An 18,611-nucleotide genomic window follows, 5' to 3' on the forward strand; every position below is an offset into this window, starting at 1 on the left:
CGTAACCGGCCGTATTTGGTCTGTTTTAGTGGGTGGTGCTTTAAAACTTACCCAGGCATCGTGGCATTCATTGGCAGTATAATAGGCCTTTTAAAACATTTTCATGTTCTAAAAATATTAATAATTTGCATAAAAGAAAATATTGAGGTTAACTTTAAAAATTCGAGATATAAGCAAGTTTTCACAAGCGTCAACTCTACTTGCCCTGAAAATTTCAGGGAAATTAGAGTTGAGGCTTTTAATTACTATTGCCTGAAAATTTCAGTGAGAGCCTATAAATATTAAGCTAGTATTCCGTAGAATCATTACGAAATAATGAAATTTTCAAGATTGTAGCCTAATGACTCCCAGCTGAGGGCACGAGGCTTCCCTTTTGGCCCGTTTTGACGCCTTTGTCCTATGCGGCAGAGTGGGGATTCACCATCTCAAAGGAATTCACTTTGCAAGTAGTTTGAGTGTCCACACCATTCTAACCTGACCGTGTAGTACCTAAATATTAACGAGGGCGAATCTTTTAAAATTTCCCTCAGTATTGTCTCAGATGCAGCATGTCAACGTTTGAGTAGAGACAAATGTTAATGAGGCATGTATCCTGAAAAAATAAAGTTGATATATTTTGTTTTAAACTAGTGATACCTATGTCGCGGATACAATAAAATACGTTTGGTCAAGAGGGAACGATGCGTCCCCTTAAATTCCGGCGAAGACTTCCGCGGTGCCGCAGGAGCAGGGGTGGCTAACTCTCAGTCCGCGGGCCGCAATCAAATGCCAATTGAGCATTATTCCAGCTTGCAAGTTTTTGAGACACCTTTACAATGTATCTTCCATGTACCATAAAATCTACTTCCGACCACAAACTGACTCACTCAATCACTCATACGAATTGTTTGGGGTGAACGAGTCGATATGCGACAAAAAGTTATGGAATCATTCCCCTCTAAAATCGACTGAAATCATACGAAAACAGTGGAAATATTACATTTTCTATCAATTAATGAGTTGTCAACTTCTTCTACGCCTCTAATTTTTGGAGGCATTTGGGGATCAATAAATTGACATTTTAAAAATTTCAATTTTAGAATCTTGACCACGTGATACGTCGAGAAACCATTTCTCAAACCGATTGGAGCACTTTACATTTTGGCAAAATCGTACAATTTTACTATTTCGTGAATTATCATCTGAAAAAATAGTTGTTAGGTCTTAGATAGTTACCAAAAAATGCCGTAAGCATTCCGGGGGGTCTGGGAGAAAAAGAGAGTATATAGGTTTTATCGAGTATCATACAATAGCCAAAGTGGGAAAAACTAATGTATTAATAAATACCGTATATTCTCATGTACGACCTGCCCTCGTGTAACACGTGCGCCTTGCGTTTTGGGAATAGGGTGTTTTCCTATTATTTTTTTATTGCCTAAATCAAAAGATTATTACTCCTGGAATGCGCATTTATCGCTCTTAGATTTTCGAATGACGATATCTATTTTTTGCGATTCAACGAAAAGTGAAAAATTTCCAGGGCGCGAAAACGCGACGGCTAAGTAGGAATGATGGGAAAAGTCGTGACGTATTTCTGGTTCCAGCTGTCGGCGTGTGGGGTGACCTTGGGGCGAAGCTTGAGCGCTGATACGACGCAGGCTGCTAGCAGGTAGCTGAGTACCCTGCTAGCAGGTAGCGCTTGGCTTAAATAAGGATTATTATGCCCCTATCAAACGAAGGAAACTTTCCGATCTTAGGTATTTTTAATGTGTGATTATTAAGAGATGTTTCCCTGAGCTCTGTGCCTCATGCATGCATTAGTAATCTCATCGATGTAAAACTCCTATCTACTCGTATAGAAACTAGGTCCCTGTGACGTCACGTGGTGTGGAATCGCATGGGCGCCAATCTGGCCTTTTTCAAATGAGGTTAAAATTGACCGTTGCCATTCGTCGAACCTGGGATGTCTAAAACCAAATAATTTGTACATTATGAATACACTACCAGTGGGTAAGGAATCGCAATCTATGCATTTCGTTTTCTTTGGTGAAGGAAACAACCTTATTGGATTTAGGAAACTAATTATTCTAAAAAATCCGCGCATTATAACGTGTAAAATTAACGCGGCGAATGAGCCCAACTCGTGGCACCGCAGTCAGCCGGGAAAGATTAAAAAATACGCACAGAAGTTGCTCCGCGGTAGATTGAAGGCAGCATCGCGATTATGTGTCATAAAATCGTGAGATGAAGGATTCACAACGTGGAATTTTTCTATGTTGAAATATACTGGTAACTTTGTGTTTTGCACTGCTTTATTAAATATTTCTGCGACTGGTTTTCGTTGTTGCGTAATCATTAGGTTTTACATGGAAAGGAAGTCCGTTGATCCGCAGTATTTATGCGTGAGGGAGTAGAAGGGAATTTTGGGGTATTTATATTCCTTTAAATGTCAAGGTTTGCACCTTTAGAAAAAAAATTGAATTCCGCGCTGGCCTTTCTTCTTAAGACCTTTTTGATATCTTACACATCAAATATTGGGTGGAAAATTGTACCACTGGCCGGGGAAAGGAGTGATTTGTTTGATTATTTTGTTAATTTCAATTCTAATTCAAATTTTTCCATTTTTCTTTACTTTCAAAACAGAAATTCACTATAGCAGCCAAACGTAAATATTGCGGCCTTGAAATATATAAACAAGGGGGAAGAGGAGGGGTTGACCTAAGATGACTATTCATTCCTCCCTTCCACGCGTAAACAATGCGGCCCAACGGACTTTAAACGTAATATTTGATGATAGTGCAGCAACTGATACGGGTTGTAGAACATTGTTATTAAGCAGTAAAAAAACACAACGCTTTGTTCATGTTCCGTTATACCTCAATATCATTTAAAATGGTTATATTTAGGTAATTCTCGCATTCTCTGTATGGCGCACACGCCGTTTTCTGCCACTCATAAGGAAAATGAGGTACGCGTGGAACATAAAAATGTAGTAAATGCATTCATTGACAAAGTATTTTACCATAAATACTTAAACTTTTTGTGTGACACGCGGAGTAATGATGGATTTCCGAAGTGGCCCGGAGGATCATTTTAGTTTCAAACTAATGAAGATCACAGCCCAAAAAAATGCAAATACAGCCGCGCGAAAGTTTCAATATATTCTCTGAGTATCAATGGATTTTTGCGAGAAACAATTTTTGGTGTATTTTTACCGCCTTAAAGTTGGGACCATTAGAAAAGTGTTGAAGAAATTTCTTCTTAATACCTTATTGGCAACTTACACAATGAATATTCGGCGGAAAATTGTGCCATTGGGCGAGGAAAGAAATGCTTCATTTAATTATTTTGTTAAAATCTATTTTAATCCAAATTTATCAATTTTTATTTCATTTCAACAACAGCAGCCATCAAGCGTAAATACTGACTTCAAATATGACTTTGATATTGTACTGGAAATATGTAAAAAACTAATTTAATGAATTTTAAATGATAAAGCTGCTTCAACCTAAATCTTCTGCCAATATTTAAGCTTTACCTATAATTATTTCAAGTTCCGCATTCGCTTACAGTTGAATATAAACATACCGTTTGCTCTTAATGTTTAATTACCTAAAACTTATGCTAATATTAAACAAATGTTCTAATTACTATAAACCCTCAGTTAAGTTTTCACCACCCGTTGAGTTTAGACGTACCTTTAGCTAGTAATGCTTACCCAAACCTGCTGATAGTCAAACACTGTTCTAATTACTGTTCCGCGTTCAATACCCGTTGAATTCAAACGCACCTTTCGCTTGTAACAATATTTATTAGTACATACCTTGCGAGCGCAAGGTCACAGCGCTTGCGCTGCCTCCCCTCATCAGAATGAAAAACTTTGCCAAAGGTTCTCTTTCTCGCCTCCCCCTTCCCCGCTCCCCCCCAATGCAACGCTAGCACGTACAGGCGTCCCTTTATATTTTTTCCCGACCCTTCCCTTCCCCTGTCTATCCTACTGTTCCCCCTTCCACCATCTGATCTCGTCTCCCCTCTCCCGAAACCCATCCTCGCGCCCTACCCCTCCTTTCTCTCTTCTCACCTCCCCTCCATACCCCCCCTCTCTCGGCCCCTCCCCCTGCAGTAGACCGTCGAGCGAGTCGGACGGTAACTCGGGGAGTAGGACGCGTGCAGTTCCCAAACGAGAGCGGAACGGTGTGGTCGTCTCGAACGGCTGAGAGTGAGAGGGCGTAAACAGTGGAACCTATCGTCCGACGCTCCGAGCATTTTGGCAGTCTGTCCGGACTCGGGCTTACCGCAACATCCGTCGGAAGGGGGAGGGAATGTTAAGGGTGCAGATCGGGTTTGTTCCCCTAGCCCTCGTTGCACCCTGACGCGGAAAACTTTTTGTGGGGGGGGAGAAGGAATCATAGGGTTGCAGGACCCGGCTATGTGTTGTTGAGTATGGTTGCAAGCGAGTCGGTGATCGAAACAGATAAGTGACATCGTCCCGGGCTGAGGGACGCAGTGGAGTTTACGGTTGTCACGGCGCCTTTTCCGTGCAAAGTTGTTGAAAGAGTGTTGGAGTGTTTTGACTTTCATCGCTTTGTGAATGGAGTTTGTCAAAGAGTGAGGATTTTCGTGTGTAGAGGTTCAGTGCGTATTTTCGTCGCGCGGGGCGTTGAAATCTCCCGAAGTGCTCCTTTGCGCGGCTGCCGAAGTCGTTGGTGATTGTTGACGTGCTTGAATTTTGTGTCTTGTGGCATTTGACGGCGGTGACTTGGAAAGTGGGAGTATCCCTCCCTTATATCTTGGTTTTGCTTTCCTGCCGCAGTTTCCTCCTTCCGCTCGAGGGTATCCCTCAAGATTTCGACAGTGCTTCAAGAGGTATTCCTTTCTGGGAATCATACAGGTGAGCCACGCGGTTTTCCTATAATTCCTCGTTACAATGCAACTTATCGCTCTTATGTCTGTCATCGTTTGGGGAACGTTTCTGTAGCCATTGTTGTTTTCCTCTGGTGGTTTAGATAACTTATCACTCTTGCATGACTGGTTATTTTTCTCGAAGAATTTCTCGTTTAAAACTTTTTAACCCAACTTCAAATTTTGACACTTATTCATTTTAAGTAAATCCTTGTCATCATGCACTTAAATCTTTAATTTGAAAGTTTTTCTCCGGTAATTTCTAAGATATATTTTTGAGATGTATAGGTTAATGCTGGGAAAGTTGCATATTAAAATTTGAAGTTGATACCGTAATTTTTAAACGAGGAATGCTCGCAAAAAAACAAGAATGACCGGTGGAGGTTTGAATCCTCCGCAGTGTCATCTCTATTTAGGTCTGAAGATAAACCCTCGTTCCCAATACAACTTCTTGTACTTTGCCAATAACTAAACCGAAGTTTTGTTTTGTTGATATTCTCGTGGCATGTTTTTGATAAAGAAACCTTGGTCACGAAAAACTCTTAGTACACCCTTGAATTCCACGCGTATCTCAGAACGAGGAAAGACCGCATTTATATCTCGATTCATTCGTTTTTATACACTCAGTGTCAGTCGTCTATATGTCAGTAAAGGTGAATGGAATGTCTCAGATATTATTTTGAAAATAATAATAATACTTTTGTAAATATAAAAGTAATTTCCTACTTCCATACGATATTAGGTACAGAGGTTCTTTTTACACATAGCAATGGCCATCAGGTGGACATGATGGCTTTTGTAACGCTTAAAAAAATCTGAACAAATAATTTGGGAATATGTCACAAGTGCTGTCATCCTTCGCAATGCCAGCGACAATGTCATGGATGGATCTTTTTTACTATAAACGATCCTCCTACTAATTGTACAGGTCCTCTAACGAGACCTTTAAGCTAGATTCCAATGCAACGCGACAGCTGATGACATTGTGTAAAATCTTTGACCGTGTGCCTTCTTTCCTGTCGGAGATCTGAATTTTATCACTGAAATTAAATGCTATTTACTAACAATATGCCTTTCCTTCATTTCTTCGTTTACCTTCGTTCCTTCTACCAGGAGACGGTTCAGAGGGTTATAAATTTTCGTGTCTAAGTTTACCACTGTAATTAACATATTCTCTGCCCGAAAGTCCTTCAAATTCAGATTTGTTATTCATGCCCCAAACGAATTGGTGTAGATTAAGAGGTTAAATATTCATGAAGGTAAAATAGAACTCTGTAACTTGAGAACGTTTAACATCTTCTTTGAGCCATTTATCGGTATATTTGTGAGACTATGGCAGGAAAATGCGATTTTAAAAGATTTTTTTTCATCATTGTCTTTAGTAACGTTTTGTTTTAATTCTTAGGCATTGGATAATTCATAATTGATTCTAGAGCCTACGGGGCTAAGGTATTTATACGGCTCACCAACGTCTATCTCTTGATTGTGTTTAGACTACCAGTCAAAGTAATCGACATATTTTAAGAGATATTTGTTTTAAAACTGTCAGGAAATACCAATTTTTATTTGTTTACTTTTTGCTCATCTTAGATTCGTTCCATTACGATGAGTCTCCAGGGGGCAATTGGGCCCCTTATTTTTCAGGAATATCTTGAAAGGTTGTCTTAATGAAATACTGTCATAATCCTCTGATATAATTTTCGCAACATCGCTTGATTAAATTTTCGTCTATTTATTGTTTATTCGGACTCTCTAATTTGACGTGCCATCATTAAATCAAATAATTGCGCTTTTCAACGTGGTTAATTGAGAAGAATAGTCGTGAAAAAATTAATCCCTTGGTGGAAGTTCTCGTTTAAAAATTTTGGAATTTCAGATACTTGAGCGAACTCATCGTTGATTTATTTTGCGGGCTTCAATCAATATGTCCGTTTCCTCTCGCTGCTTGGCCGATCCATTGTTGCCGATTTTTTCCCTATTGATATGCAAATTCGTCTTGAATGAGACGTGGTGGTGGTATGTCTAGCCGTCTAAATTGCCTCTTTTGAGGCTATCGCGTATCAGCTAGGTTAGCTTTTTCGTGCGCAGTAATTTCAGCCTTTGCTCCTGGTACCTCAAAGTGGGTAAATGCAAGTGCACTCAAGGTGGCTCCGTAGTGGCCAAAAGACGAGGCAAGTATTCATCTATCTACGGCGACAGCCGCTTCAATGGGTTTATGACCAGCTTCACCAGCTTTTTGCCAGTAAGAGGGTGAAAAAATGTTTCGGTGCAGGTCATGAATGACTGACTGCCTGATTTCAGTTTGTTATGGCATGATAAATTGTTTATATCATATATTTATGGCTAGATTTTGTTAAAATCTAACACACTGATTTCAGTTTGTTATGGCATGATAAATTGCATATATCATATATTTATGGCTAGAATTTGTTAAAATCTAACACTCCAACTTTTAAGTGTGTATTTAATTCAATGGGTATGAAATATTCAATCGAGATAAATAATGCAAACGGCTATTGTAACATATGATTTATACTTTCCTGGTGGATTTTATAGATAAACTTTTTATTAGAACCAGGTATTTGGGCCAATTCATTCTAACGTTTCAATAGCCAAGTCCTTCTCCGTAATTGGTGCTGAAAAAGGGCATATTTTAACTCTCGAGATTAAAAAAAGTCGTTTTTTTTAGTCCTGAAGACTGTGATATACTTAGCCACTAAAACGATTTGTAGTCGGCCAATCACGGATTTTGCCATTTCAGTCTTGGTAGTTCGCGAAAAAGCCGAAAATCGCTCTAATATACCTCGTCTCTGATTGTGAACCTGAAACGTGCGCCTTGTTTTTGATTGGAATGAATGGGGAAGGAAGTCGTGGGGCAAAATTTTTGTCTGCGGGCGTCAACTGGGCTAGCCGGTCGGATTGGTCGGGCGTTCTTGATATGCGGGTGGTTGACCGCGGGGCGTGTCCTAACGGAATGAATCGTTTATTTTTGCGGTGAGGGATACAGAGGAAGGTCGCTGTTAAAGGGAGGGCGAAAGTATCTCTTTCCACGGGTTCAACATGAGTATTGTTCCTCGTTTATGTGTAACGCAGGCCTCGGTGACGGCGGGGTTGAGGAGTAACCATCTTATGTAGTGGCTGTGGGTTCGAATCCCAGTTGGGTAATTATTCATTAATTTGTAAATGCATATTTGAGATTGCCCACCTCGTTAACAGGGCTTATCCTACCGTCGCTACCAGTCGCAATTTGCCTTTTTTCGCAAAGAATAACTCGTTTAATATTTATGATAAGATATGATGTGAACTGGAAATGTTCAGTGTATTGGTTTGGACCTGTGGAATATGTTACTTTATCTCAAATCTAACGTGCTTTACATTTGAGACAATACTGAGGTGAAATTTTGAAATTTAAGATGCTAGAAAATACTTATGTATGTTTCCTATTTTTACCATGAAAAGTCATGAACTTTGCGTAAATTTTAAGCGAGCAATGAATCACTAAAAACAAAAGAGTCGATTGGGAATGATGCGTCCTCGTTTGGAAAGCTGATCTCGTTGACGCCAGCGTCAGGTCCTCGTCTTCTAGCCTTTAAGTAACAGGTATTTATCCTACCTGAGTCATAGATATTCTAGATTGTCCGTCTCGTTAGTTGTTGCATATTACGTTCATCATCCGCGAGCTCGAAGAAGTTGTTGGGAAACAAAATGAATAGCGGTAATACACTGTCTGCTATAGAAATGCGATTATTTTAGTATCCTAATAGAATGTTTAATGCATTGGTTCGACTTTTATTTGCCCACTCCCTAACTCCGGTATTCAGTATATTCCGCCACGATCACATTTTATGCTCGTTACAAATTATTTATGGAAATTTCTATCGAATATGCAGGTATTTGTCACCAGCCTGTCTATTTTTATTTGAACACGAAGCCCACATCCATAGTGTGTAGTATTTCAAAATTTTTATCCTAATAACTACAGAAAAAATCTCTAAATGAGATTCCTCGGCTCGAAAACTTGTTTAAATACACTTTCTATCGCAGTAGAATACTGTAGAAGCAAAAAAATTATTTTAGTCTGGTTTTGAGGGATGCTTCCTCACTATGTGTGGGCATGAACTGAATACCGACCCTTGTTATTAAATAATTCTGTAATTTAGGAACTACCACCATTTCAGGTGTGGGGATGTGGAGAGTATTAGGTCACTCATAGCCTTGACTCGTATCGTATTCCCGGTTTCATTTTCCTCGTTACCTTATCTTACGGCCTTCCTTTCTTCTCCGAACTCATAATTTCATCGGCCAATGATCTCGTGCGAAGAGATAGTTATCATCGTTATAATTTTATTTGTAATTTTAATATTATAGGTATTACACCGATTAAAATATCTCTTATTAAGGTATATTACTCATTTCTGCTCTCTCATTGGTCATTTTGAGTAGTCTCCTCCAATTGGCATCCAAGTGGTAGCCATCATCCCTATTAAAAGTGTCCGTCTGGGCTATTGTTGTTGAAATTGGTGTCATCTACAAACAACCAGGCGCGGTAGCACCGGAAGAATGGATATTTTGGAACTTCGACACCGCGGAAACCTACGCAGTCACATCGTATATTACTCATGTTACATATCCTTCCAGCTTGTTTTCCCTGCTAAATTGGATATATTCCCTCTCAATTCACACAAAGATCTATTGCTTAATATCATGTGCATAAATCCTGATGACTTGCTCCCATCCTAAGTAAAAGTCCTCCCTATAAGATGGCTTTTTAAATCCTCTTGCGGCTTAGCAATCGCTCCATCCAAACCCTCCGTCTCTTCTGTACCTCCTCTTCAAGTTCCCTTTCCTCATCATCGTTCATCTTTGTTCCTCTTCCCCTCCGACCACTTCAAATTCTTCTTCCTTCTTCAAACCCACGCGTCGAGTGTCTATAACTACTTCCAATCTCTAAAACTCTCATTAGCTGCTTGAAAGTTCTGCGATTCGTATTGGTCCAATTGCGGTAACAATGTCGATCTTTAAAGGAAGATATATTGTGTTGAGTCCTTAGAGGCAAAATTTATTTAGTAATGCTATTTTATGGCCAAATAACTGTAAAAACGAGAGATTATAAAGGTATCTGACCAGATTTCATGAACATCATGCTATTAGAAAAATTCTATGCCTATTTACGGAAAAGATCTCATTATCACTCACTTAACGTAGCCCAATTTTTTAGCTTGATTTTCGGAAAAGCATTATTTTAAGAATAGGGCAGAATCCATCCAAATCTCCAAAAGAGGAAGAAATCCCTGAAAACGTCTCTCCGCGCCTTTTTTTTTTTCTTTATGCTTGAATTAAAATCTTTTTTGCTTTCGTTTTTCATGTATAACCTTTTTTTTTTACACCCCGCCTACGGCCATTCCTTTTTTTTTGCCACACTTAGTGCCCTGCTTGACTGTTGCGTCACTGCGACTCCCTCGAGAGAGATGGGCCTGGGGTTGACGTGGAAACCGCGTCTTGTCACGACCCGTTTCCCAAGGTGGCGACACACGCCACCATCCAGTCCTGACCCACCCTTTGAACCCCGTCCGACTGCTCGCGTCCGCCTCTGATCCCTCCCCTACACTCGCCCCTTACCTTCACTAACCGGTTGTCCTGGGTGTTGCTCCCTCGCCGGCGCGCAGTATTGCCCAACCAGCACTTCGATGGTAATGCCTTGTTTTCTCCTGGGATGGTTGAAACGTAAGTCCATCTTACATGGAAGGACAGATGTGTAAATTTTGGAACACATTGATATCGATCGTGATCATTGGAACTTGCGAGAGAATTTAACTTTTCTAGGTCCAAGACGTTGGCAAAAAACCTAAATAGCATTTTTTCGAAACATTTAGTCGTTTAGATTCCCTGATTTTTCTAAGAAACATCTGCAATTGCATTTAAAATGCTTTATATTTCTTAGAACAATACCCATAAGTTCATAAAGTAGGTGTTTATAGGTAATGCATTACATGATCCTTAAGACTGTACTTTGCAACGGCATTGAATTTTAATGAACTAAAAACGATGAAAGATATTGTTTTAGGAATTTTCCTGAGATAATACAAAAAACTGCCTATATATTTGCTATGTATAAATACGCTTCAGCTGACCTAATAAGTTCTTGAGAACAAGACGAACGATCCAACTTGGGTACTTCTAATTGCATAATTAATCTGTGTAGGAATCAAAAAAATATATCGAAATAAAGTTCATTGGCCAACAGTGGCGCCGACTCCATGGGGCCTGAGGGGGCCCGAGCCCCCTCAAAGATTCGTTTCGGGGGGCGGAGCCCCCTCAATAATTCAAGAAAATAATTAAGTTATATTATGCTTTGTGAAATTACAAAAATATATTGTTGATTTTTATTTCCCATGTTTGACGATAGTTACCTTTTAAATAAATTCAACAATGTGTGTTGAAACAAATAATTATAAGGTTAAGCAGGTTAACTGAATCAAGTAGTGTGAATCATGGTAGTGTTTCGGTGCTGCGACACACTTTGGATTTAACCTCTTCCCGGGGAAAGACCTCCGATATGGGCCCCCTCAATATTTTTTATAAGTCGGCGCCCCTGTTGGCCAATGCCAAATGAAAGCGAACCACAAATGTTATGCTATGGCCTGGGGAGGGTATTTTTATGGAGAGGGGTATTTTTGGCTTGCGGATTGGATTAAGAAACTCTTATTTTTAAGCCTAATTTCATACGTGTAAGCATTTATTAGGTTTTAGATTCGTTTTTATCCACAAATAATCTGTTTTGGCCGTGGACTTCTTGTTAAATATTGATAATATGAATTCTGCTATTCTTGGAATCCTTTTCCATCTTAACTTCGTAAATTATCTAGCTTCCGTTTTTCAGAGCTTAACCATATTATTCCTGTAGCTATAAAATATTTCTTGATATGTTTCAATTTATGAGTGAGAAAAGGGTAACTTTCAAGCCGCACATGAGGGCATTTCCAGAAATTGCTTCTTAGTAGTAGAATCTGTATTTTATATCCCATGAGAATCGGAGGAAAATATCATTCAGCTCTAAGACGGAAGAATCCGCCGCCTTTCCTCGGAGCCATAACTCTTTCTGGTTTATACTCGCTTTACCGAGCGCGTGGAAGACTTTCTGCAATTTAAAACACACGTGAGTAGAAAAGTAAAACAAGTGAAGGAAACTCGCGTGTTGAGACTATGATGCAGTTTAAAGGAGTGTCGGCGGCACGAGGCGGTATAAAAAATGAGGAAACCACATCCTTTCGAATGGTTGAGTGTTGGGATTGTTACACTTTGCATCGCGTTTTTCCGGAGAGAGAGAAATCTTCTGTGGAATCAAGATTATTCTCCTTCAAGCGAAGCGCCGAGGAAGACAGCGAACGTCTTTGAAATATCCTTCCTGAGAAGCTGGCCGAGCTGTTCCCTTATTGTTTGAGCACCCAAGGATAAATAGGCGTAGATGAGGATTCCTCCGTCACGAACGGTATTTCACATCCCCCTATTGCTTTCTTCTCTTGTACGGGACGTTTTATTTCTTCTCTCTCACACTCACAAAATCCTTAATCTTACCCCCGCTTCCTCTCATATGTGTCGTAAAGATTAGTGTATATTTATTTTATATTATTTATTTATCGAAAGTTTATCTGGAAGAAGTTTTTGTTATTCAAAAATGCGCATAGTGTTACGATTGTCTTTCTGAAGGTGATCCCACCAGCAGGTAACAGTTTCTGGTGTCATTTAAAACTCCAATGTTAGTTTTGTATCAATGATATTTTAAAAGTTTTAATCTATGATCGTTAATATTGTTTAAGGAGAAATAAATGCACTACTATTATTGTTGCTACATGGTATGGGGCCCTGAGTTGAGAGGTTGTTCATACGTTTATTGGCTCGAAATAATTTATTGAGTGTTTTGATGTTTAGACGTTTTTTGTTTTGCTTTTAAACTGCAAAATGTATTTTTATGTATATACATAGACGCATATATATCCGTGAAATAAATTATGTCTCTATTTGTTAATTATTAGATGCTTTAAAATTGAGACGCTGAACACAAATAAGCGGAGTAATTAATAAATGGAATGCGTTTTTATTTTCAGTGACGAAATAAAGTACATGACTCATCACGACTTGTGACGTACATAAAAAAATTAGGGAAGGAATTGGAAAGGCTGAGACTATTTAGATAGGTAGAGTTACTTTTGTACATATTCCCACGAGGAGTTACAATGCAAAATTTGAAAGAACTGTTACTGCAAAACTCATTGCACGGAAATCTCAATACGTGCGGTTAGTAGCCAGCTGAAAATGACCAGCCGTCTCGAATTCGTACTTCCATTGATTACAAAGTTTATTGAGACAGAATAGAGGCTATTAATTTTAATTAGTGTGACAAAGTATTACTGCGTTTGTTATTACGTTCAATTTGGGGGAGAAAATTTGTTCACATAGCTGGCAAACACTGAAATATTCGGTGATTGATAAGTTCCGTTGCAAACATCGTATGGCATAGTGTACACTTCCTTTCACAACCCTTGAGGAGTTATTAGCATGTACTTAATATTATCTCACCACTGGCTCCAATTCCAACCTTTAATTAGATATTTATATGATAATTTTCACTAAAATGCTGTCTTGAAAATATCCATCGTGCTCCATTCTCCAATATTATACATTGTTCCTCCCCCATCTTTTACTCTTCTGGGAGCCGATATTTTCCAGGGCATCGTACCGACGAAGAAGTAAGCGCATTCCAATCTCCTATCTCCACTGCATTACTCTATCTATCTTTTCGGTCTGAGCTACCTATAATTATTGGGTTCCTTCGATTCAGTCACATCCCAGGGCAATTCCCACAGCTTACCGCTTCTTATCTCTGGCTTTCATCGCCTTTCCATCCGGCCCTATGTGCTTATCATTTTGATCTCTCAAGTTTCGTTTTCCTTCGTTCGAAGCATGTGAATTGTAGCATCGAATGAAAATGCATGTTAGCATGCTGGCCTACGAAGAGTAGAACCCAGATCTGAATATCAGATTTAATTGCTAAGGCCTGCATAAGATACCGGCACACTGTTGGCTTACACTGAGGTCCATTAGGAGTTTTCTGTTTCTGAAGGTCCCTCCTAACATCGCTGTTGAACCAGCGAGGCAGAGGTGTCATGGTGCCAGAACGCGCCACTGGATGACAGGAGACACAGTAGTCAAATAACACTTTCATCAATTTTCTCCCTCAAAATTCCTAATACATACATTGGTTACCAAGACAAAAAATTTAATAGAATTTAAATAATAACTTGTAATGAAAAACACACTGATTGTGAGTAATATGCATTTCACTTCTAAAAAAGTTAAAGAAAGCGCGTTCCGGCACTGCAAATTTTCCATGATGTCACAGCAGCGAAGGTCTTCATTACCACATTTCAGTTTTTTCGGAATATTTTCGTCGATTCTTTGGCGTATAAATTTATCAGAAGTATTTCCATGATACATCAGTGCTTCTACCCACTGTTTTAGCTACTGGTTTACCCGAATCCATACGACTGTACCTGAAGAACATTCCCAAAGTTTCCCATTTAGGCCATCATAGTCTTGTTTCCAATTTTCTTTGTTTGAAATTGGCAGGTTTCAAACACACAACACATTTTGAGTGAGCCCTGTCCCGGGCCTCTTCCCTTGTCTTCCAATATACTCCTGTATTAACCCTATCTATGCTTTTAGCATTCTTCTCCTTCGTATCTTTTCTCCATCCTCACCGACTTTTAAAAAATCTTCGTTAGCTCTAGTTAGTCCTGCTCTGAATGCCCACGAGAATCCCATCCAACCCATGGTTTTGGGGTAGCTCCTGTTGTATTGGTAGAGTAAACGTGATAATCCATAAATCAGTGATATTGATAGGACTAGTGTTGTTGTCGGGAGAAAATGGAAATCTTTTCGCGTTGACATAATTGTTCTCAAGTAGGGAACATTTTGGTATTTTTTATCTTCGCGTGTATCCTTTTCTTTGGTGTCTAATAATTGTTTAAAATTTCATTTATACCATTTTACTATGGTTAAATATTTGATTTATCTTCAATTTCATTTTTGGCCGCAGTTAAAGTAATCAGTAATTAAAATAAGTACCCTCAAAAGTGACTTTGATCATTAACAGGCAATCTTGTCCGGAGGTTGATGGAAATTAAGGGTGTTCGGATAAAAATTTGAGAATCCGGGTTCTTATTCTGGACTGGTCAAACAATTTTTTTCGAATAAATGTCTCTTAAAGTTTGTTGAACATAACTCCTGACAAGCCCTCATGATTTGGAATGTTATTTTATGTGATTCAGAGCATAAAATTTTCGTGAATATTATCAAAGAATATTATGCCACCGCCGACGACATCCATTGAGGTGAAAAAGCAAAATGAGAGTACGGAAAATGAGCATAATTCAATCCTAATGTTTGTAAACTACGTAACTCATTTCCGGCTAGTTTGGCCGACTATTGTGCCATTTTCATGTAAATTACCTAATTTCCTTTAGGTATGGTGTTCGTTTGAAATATGCTGTGATATAATACCGGTGCAAAGCTTAATATTCAATATGCTCGATAGTGAAATGGGAATCTCAAAAATGATGCCTCTGATGATTAACCTCAAGAATTTCATTTCCTGTTATTTCCATAAAATAAAGTTTCCTAATGCTCTCTTTTTGTTTTTTTTCCATTCCAATTAAAAGAGATTAAGTCGTATAGAAATTTATTTACTAAGCTTGGTGAAGCATTCTCTGAGATGACGTTTCTGATTTTTTTTAAATATCATAAAAGCCCAATGGCGACTGGGTAACAGTATTTTTTTTCTTTCACGCAGTCCATTTCTCCTAAAGGATTTTTAGTGGAAAATTTCTTCATTTGTAGCAGTGAGAAGCTCATTTTTACATAGTTAAAAATGTTTACTTTTTTGTGCACCTCTTATTTTAATTTTCCAAATGTACTTATATTGATTGTGGAAATCCTTTTTTTTGGTGCATGATTACGCGAGGCTTATTGCGGTGAAATATTTATAGTTTAACTTGTCCAGCCATTTCGAAGTTTTTTAATGCACCTCCATTGTGATAAATTGTTTTACCTTCTAATTAAATTATTTGCTGTAGCTGAAAACTGTTCTTGCGGAAGGAAATAATGATTAAATTCTGCTCTTGAGCAAAAGTGGTTACTGTGTATTTGTACTCCGTAAACTTTCTTCGTAAATTACTAAGTCAATGAATAAAGTTTTCGAAGCAATATTATGACAGTCATCGTCTTGCGTTAAAGTTTCCTTCTTGGTTTCTACATGAAGTACCGGACTTGGTGAAAAAACTTACTGAAATATGATTTTATGCTTTCCCGGCGAATAATGTGGGTAAATTTACTGTTCATTGTTGTATTATTTTTCACTCCTTATAAGCATTTATCAATGCGTACGAGAACTCTACTCTTGAGTTTCGAAACCCTTTTTTACGTACTAATCTAGTAATTTGTTCTCTCTGTTTTCCTAATACATTTTTAATAATAATAAATTAGTTATTCAGCATATGTCACTCAATGATTATTTGTCCCTACGCTGTCTTTGTGAACTTCTTCGCTTCAATAAAGCAGAGAATATGCCATAATTATTTCTGATTGTGGTCTCACCTTCAATTATTATGGGAGGTTTGCGTAAAAACAATAAATATAGTTTTGATGGGCTGAAATTAAAATGAACCAATGCTAAAATAGCTACGACGTGATGTAGAATGATGGTGAATTCAATAACCTAAATTTGAAGGCATTATTTTGTCTTTGATGACTATAAAAAATTCGTTTTTAGATAGAGCTTATTTTATTCTGGGATCACACCATATTGAAAGAGGGAAATTTCATTCTCAAATGAGTAAGAAACGCTATCTAGTTTTAATTATTCTCTTTCATCCTCATGCTAAAAACCTCAAACTTTAAATAGCCACTGCAATGTCAAGGAAATTCGGGTTAGGATTTAAGATGAAGGGAGCTCTCGGGGTAACAACTTAGGGTGAATTATTTATTCCGTGGGGGTGATGGGCTTGGCGTTAAGACACCCCCAGTTAAGTTTCAACCATTCCCCTAAGTACGGTTCCACTTTCCCCTGTCACTTGCCTTTTCATTTTTCTCCTGTATAACCTTTCGTGTCCTTTGGGCATTTAGGTTGTAGCGTTTGGAGTCATATTCAGTTTCCGGAAACAATTGGAATGGTATTCTGGAATGGGAACTTTCATGGTAGTACTCTCAACTCGTGGCCTGGATTAGGTTAAACTTTTCCTAATTCACGCTTGTACTCTTACCCTTCGAGGTGGTCGTGTCAAAGTTTGTAAGGGCACCAGTCATGGTGAGGCCAGGGAGAGAGTGAAAGATAGGAAAGTGAGTAATACGTTGGACATGCGTCAACGATATGAACCTTAACAGAGAGCGTCGAAATATCTTGTTGCTGTTCATTCTTGCGCTGCTAGCGTAACGTGTTCGCTAGTTCTGAATATCATACGTATAAGGGTAAAGATCGGAGGAATGTGACCAATCACAACTTATTCTTTCGTTGATTTCTGTATCAAAGGCTATATTATGTAAGCGTACATGGGCCTAATTGAAAGTCCTAATGACTTATGTGCTATATCCTCATCCAAATGTCTCAGGCTTATGCCTTCTTTATCTCATTGGTGAAAAGGAGAAAAAAATCCCTTAGTTGATTTGAGCTTACCGTAACTGAATCGATCTATTCTTAAAATCCGTAACTATAGTTATCCTGTAGAGTTCAACTTAAGAAATTGACAAAGGAAAACTGTATTATTTCCTAAAGCTGTTTTTTTAGTCTTTTGGTCTAGGATACTTTTCTCGTGTACAAAATCACTGGCCTCGGTGTCGGCGGGGTAAAGTCCTGGCCCTCCCAACCAAAGAACGCGGTATTGTGTTCTTCCGCAGTAGCTTGGCCTAATCCGATGAATGGATCGTATAGACATTATCAATTGTTGAATCATCCGGTATAAAGGCCAAAATGTGCTGTCTTCGTTGTTGTATGGCAGAGGTAAATATGATAACAATCAGAAAAGAATTTACGGAGGAAAAATGTTTGTCATTATTTAAGCTTCCCGATGCTGAGTCAGAGGCGGTTTTAAAAGGGGTGTCACAGGGGTCATGAACCTCCCCAAATTTTGTCAAATAATTTAAATTTTTACTAGCATAATAGTGTTTGTATCCTTGCAAAGAAGTTAAGGCAGTGTACCTATATGCAAATTCATGGGTTCAAAGCCCAATTGTGAGAGAAGTTGCAGTAGTATTTATCGTATATCGTGAGCACACCCTACAAAAATTTTACACGGTAGTCCGCCCCTCTCTCATAGGGTGTATTCCATTATACCTGGACCCAGGTCAATCCCCCCCCAAATTTGATGCTGAATCTGCCCTGCGCTGCGTATAAATGACAATAAAATTAGAGGGTTCAGGAGAAGATTTCAGGTTATGCGGGAACTTATGCATGCAATGAAGTCAGTTGCGCTCCTCTGTCTATAGTTAACCTCATAGGTGTGCATACCTGCTCTTGTAATGGGTGCGGCCCGCCATCTAAAAAGTCGCGGGTCGCACGCTTTGAATTATGTGGGTTCTTGCCCTTGGTGCCGGGAAGCGAATAATCACACACAAGTATTTAAAGTTTTTACTCAAAGTTTATTTCCCTTTAAAGTCTCAGTTAACCAATACATTCGATG

General features: G+C 38.7%; 1 protein-coding gene across 1 annotated transcript in view; it reads left to right on the plus strand.

Annotated features, from left to right (window-relative positions):
• Positions 1-4,151: 4,151 nt before the first annotated feature.
• Positions 4,152-18,611, plus strand: part of LOC124155759 (insulin-like growth factor-binding protein complex acid labile subunit) — a 464,134-nt gene continuing 449,674 nt past the window's right edge. The window contains exon 1 of the mRNA XM_046529845.1: positions 4,152-4,870. The gene's annotated coding sequence lies outside the window, so the exon portion shown is untranslated. The remainder of the gene's footprint in view (positions 4,871-18,611) is intronic.

This window comes from Ischnura elegans, chromosome 3 (assembly GCF_921293095.1).
Source record: "Ischnura elegans chromosome 3, ioIscEleg1.1, whole genome shotgun sequence".
In the NCBI taxonomy this organism is placed as follows: domain Eukaryota; kingdom Metazoa; phylum Arthropoda; class Insecta; order Odonata; family Coenagrionidae; genus Ischnura; species Ischnura elegans.